This window comes from Hyperolius riggenbachi, chromosome 6 (genome assembly GCF_040937935.1).
Source record: "Hyperolius riggenbachi isolate aHypRig1 chromosome 6, aHypRig1.pri, whole genome shotgun sequence".
NCBI classification, from domain to species: domain Eukaryota; kingdom Metazoa; phylum Chordata; class Amphibia; order Anura; family Hyperoliidae; genus Hyperolius; species Hyperolius riggenbachi.
In genome coordinates, this window is record NC_090651.1 from 374,041,307 (window position 1) to 374,046,734 (window position 5,428).

Below are 5,428 nucleotides of genomic sequence, written 5' to 3' on the forward strand. Positions count from 1 at the left end.
CTGTTCAGTGGACCCACCGCATCAGTGCGCATACCTGTGCAGTTAAGTGAACCCGCCACTGCATACCTGTTCTGTTCAGTGAACCCACCGCATCAGTGCGCATACCTGTGCAGTTAAGTGAACCCGCCACTGCATACCTGTTCTGTTCAGTGAACCCACCGCATCAGTGCGCATACCTGTGCAGTTAAGTGAACCCGCCACTGCATACCTGTTCTGTTCAGTGGACCCGCCACTGCATACCTGTTCTGTTTAGTGAACCGCCACTGTATACCTGTTCTGTTTAGTGAACCCGCCACTGCATACCTGATCTGTTTAGTGAACCCGCCACTGCATACCTGTTCTGTTCAGTGGACCCGCCACTGCTTACCTGTTCTGTTTAGTGAACCGCCACTGTATACCTGTTCTGTTTAGTGAACCCGCCACTGCATACCTGTTCTGTTCAGTGAACCCACCGCATCAGTGCGCATACCTGTGCAGTTAAGTGAACCCGCCACTGCATACCTGTTCTGTTCAGTGGACCCGCCACTGCATACCTGTTCTGTTTAGTGAACCGCCACTGTATACCTGTTCTGTTTAGTGAACCCGCCACTGCATACCTGTTCTGTTTAGTGAACCCGCCACTGCATACCTGTTCTGTTCAGTGGACCCGCCACTGCTTACCTGTTCTGTTTAGTGAACCGCCACTGTATACCTGTTCTGTTTAGTGAACCCGCCACTGCATACCTGTTCTGTTCAGTGAACCCACCGCATCAGTGCGCATACCTGTGCAGTTAAGTGAACCCGCCACTGCATACCTGTTCTGTTCAGTGAACCCACCGCATCAGTGCGCATACCTGTGCAGTTAAGTGAACCCGCCACTGCATACCTGTTCTGTTCAGTGAACCCACCGCATCAGTGCGCATACCTGTGCAGTTAAGTGAACCCGCCACTGCATACCTGTTCTGTTCAGTGGACCTGCCACTGCATACCTGTTCTGTGAACCCGCCACTGTATACCTGTTCTGTTCAGTGAACCCACCGCATCAGTGCGCATACCTGTGCAGTTAAGTGAACCCACCTACCTACGTGAGTGCACGCAGTGTGATATACCACTCCGTGCATACCCGATATGGACAAAACAGGTAGAGGAAGAGGTAGTGGCAGAGCCAGAGGAAGGCCACCCGGCAGGTCTGCGCGAGGTCGTGTAAATGTAATTTCGTGTGGACCTGGCCCACAGTACAGTGCTCGGAAGAAGGCACGTCCCATCACCTCCCAAGATTGTCAGGACGTGGTTGAGTATTTAGCGACACAGAACACCTCATCTTGCTCAGCCACCAGTGCTACTACTAGCACCACTTCCGCTGCATTTGACACTTCGCAAGAATTATTTAGTGGTGAAATCACTGATGCACAGCCATTGTTGTTACAGCCAGATGAATTTTCACCAGCTCATATGTCTGAGTTACGCGGCAACATTATGGATGTAACGTGTAAGGAGGATGAAGGACCTACTGATGTTGGTGCATGTTTGGATTTGTCTGAGGCAAGCGAAGCTGGGCAGGATGATTACGATGATGACGATGATAGGGATCCACTGTATGTACCCAATAGAGGAGATGAAGAGGGGGACAGTTCAGAGGGGGAGTCAGAGAGTAGGAGGAGGAGAGAAGTTGCTGAAAGAAGCTGGGGCAGCTCTTCGTCAGAAACAGCTGGTGGCAGTGTCCGGCACCATGTATTGCCACCTATGTACAGCCAGCCAACTTGCCCTTCAGCATCAGCTGCTGAGGTCCCCATAGTGCCCACATCCCAGGGTGGCTCAGCGGTGTGGAAATTTTTTAATGTGTGTGCCTCAGATCGGACCAAAGCCATCTGCTCGCTCTGCCAACAAAAATTGAGCCGTGGAAAGGCCAACACTCACGTAGGGACAAGTGCCTTACGAAGGCACCTGGAGAAAAGGCACAAACAGCAATGGGATGGCCACCTGAGCAAAAGCAGCAGCAGCACACAAAAGCAAAGCCACCCTCCTTCTCCTCTTCCTCCTCCATCAGGTGCATTATCTGCTTCTGCCGCTTTCTCCCTTCCACCTTCACAGGCACCCTCCTCCACTCCGCCTCTGCCCTTGAGCGCTTCCTGCTCCTCTGCCCACAGCAGCAGTCAGGTGTCCGTGAAGGAAATGTTTGAGCGGAAGAAGCCAATTTCGGCCAGTCACCCCCTTGCCCGCCGTCTGACAGCTGGCGTGGCGGAACTGTTAGCTCGGCAGCTGTTACCATACCGGCTGGTGGACTCTGAGGCCTTCCGTAAATTTGTGGCCATCGGAACACCGCAGTGGAAGATGCCAGGCCGCACTTATTTTTCGAGAAAGGCCATACCCCAACTGCACCGTGAAGTTGAGAGGCAAGTGGTGTCATCTCTTGCGAAGAGCGTTGGGTCAAGGGTACACCTGACCACGGATGCCTGGTCTGCCAAGCACGGGCAGGGCCGCTACATTACCTACACAGCCCATTGGGTGAACCTGGTGGTGAACGATGGCAAGCAGGGCGCAGCGGACCAAATTGTGACACCTCCACGGCTTGCAGGCAGGCCTCCTGCCACCTCCTCTCATCCTGCTACATGCTCTTCGCTGTCCTCCTCCTCCTTGGCTGAGTGGCAGTTCTCCTCTCCAGCTACACAGCCCCAGCTCCGCAGGGCCTATGCTGCATGCCAGGTACGACGGTGTCACGCCATCTTAGACATGGCTTGTCTCAAAGCGGAGAGTCACACTGGAGCAGCTCTCCTGGCTGCTCTTAAGAAACAGGTGGATGAGTGGCTGACCCCGCACCACCTGGAGATAGGCAACGTGGTGTGCGACAACGGCAGCAATCTGCTTGCCGCTTTGCATATGGGGAAGCTGACACACATACCCTGCATGGCACATGTCATGAATCTAGTGGTTCAAAGATTTGTGGCAAAGTACCCTGGCTTAGCGAATGTCCTGAAGCAGGCCAGGAAGTTCTGTGGGCATTTGAGGCGGTCTTACACAGCCATGGCACGCTTTGCGGAAATTCAGCGCAAAAACAACATGCCGGTGAGACGCCTCATTTGCGATAGCCCGACTCGCTGGAACTCGACCCTGCTCATGTTCTCCCGCCTGCTAGAACAGAAGAAAGCCGTGACCCACTACCTCTACAACTGGAGTAGAATGAAACAGTCTGGGAAGATGGGGATGTTCTGGCCCGACAACTGGACACTGATGGAGAATGCATGCAGGCTCATGCGGCCGTTTGAGGAGGTGACCAACCTGGTGAGCCGCAGTGAGGGCACCATCAGCGACTTAATTCCCTACGCTTACTTCTTGGAGCGTGCTGTGCGTAGAGTGGCGGATGAAGCTGCGAATGAGCGTGACCAGGAACCGTTACGGCAGGAACAGGCATGGGACCAATTTTCATCAGACCCAGCTGTTTCCTCAACACCTGCGGCAGCACAGAGGGGGGAGGAGGAGGAAGAAGAGAAGTCGTGTGCAGAAGACGAATCAGACTCAGAGGATGATGAGCAAGGTGTTTCTTTGGGGGAGGAGGAGGAGGAGGAGGGGACAGCGGCAGGAGAACAACCTCAGCAGGCATCGCAAGGGGCTTGTGCTGCTCAACCTTCCCGTGGTATTGTTCGCGGCTGGGGGGAGGAGGTTGACTTACCTGACGTCACTGAGGAAGAGCAAGAGGAGATGGAGGGTACTGGATCCGACTTTGTGCAGATGTCGTCTTTTATGCTGTCCTGCCTGTTGAGGGACCCCCGTATAAAAAACCTCAAGGGGAATGAGCTGTACTGGGTGGCCACACTACTAGACCCTCGGTACAGGCACAAAGTGGCGGACCTGTTACCAACTCACCGGAAGGTGGAAAGGATGCAGCACATGCAGAATTTTTTAGGCCGCTGCTAGCAGCGGCCGCTGTAATAATTTTTCGGGTGCGTGTACATGACTGCCTAATTTTTCTGGCTGCACTGCGGGCAGCTGCAACAACAAAAGAAAAGGCATGTACATGCGCCCATTCCCCTTCGTGATCATTACCTTGCCGTGGTGAAGGGGCTTGCGTATCACAATGGAGCAATGACCGGCGCCTAGATGAGTGTCTCGGGGGGCACACCCACGATAATAAGGTCGTTGCCTCATTGTGGTCAGACCAAATTTGATCAGCTGGACAGTCACTGTTCTGTCACTCAGCTACATCAGCCAGGTGACCATATGGGCTGTAAAGCCACCAAAACCTGCACTCTCGCCATGGTGCGCACCAGTAAAGCACGGCCGTCACTACACAAACAGCTGTTTGCGGTGCGTTACACGATGAGTTTGGTGTGTCAGTGTGAAGCAGTACCTTAATTACACTACCTGATTGATGTATACACATGCAAGATGTTTGAAAGCACTTTAGGCCTGTCATTTAGCATTCAATGTGATTTCTGCCCTTAAAACGCTGCTTTGCGTCAAATCCAGATTTTTCCCGGGGACTTTTGGCATGTATCCCACTCCGCCATCCCCCCCTCCAGGTGTTAGACCCCTTGAAACATCTTTTCCATCACTTTTGTGGCCAGCATAATTATTTTTTTTTTTTTCAAAGTCCGCATCCCCATTGAAGTCTATTGCGGTTCGCGAACTTTAACGCGAACCGAACCTTTCGCGAAAGTTCGCGAACCCGGTTCGCGAACCGAAAATCGGAGGTTCGGCCCAACTCTAATATAGATATATATATATAGATATATAGATATAGATATATAGATATATATATAGATATATAGATATAGATATATATATAGATATAGATATATATAGATATAAATAGATATATATAGATATATATAGATATAGATATATATAGATATATATATATATATATATATATATATATATAGATATAGATATATATATATAGATATATATATATATATATATATATAGATAGATATATATAGATATATATATATATATATATAGATATATATATATATATATAGATATATATATATATAGATATATATATAGATATATAGATATATATATATATATATATATAGATATATATATATATATATATATATATATATATATATATATATATAGATATATAGATATATATATATATATATAGATATATATATATATATATATATATATATATATATATATATAGATATATATATATATAGATATAGATATATATATAGATATATATATAGATATATATATATAGATATATAGATATAGATATATAAATATATATATATCTATATATATATAGATATATATATATATATATACTAGCTGATTGCCCGGCGTTGCCCAGGTATGTATTTGGCTGGTGTTGGCTCCGCCCATTTTTCTAGCCCTAACACACAATTACTCAATGACCAAGTTTATGAGCTTTGCAGTCTTTGGTATCAATAATTTGCATTGAAATTAAAAAATCTGATTGGCTGTTTGT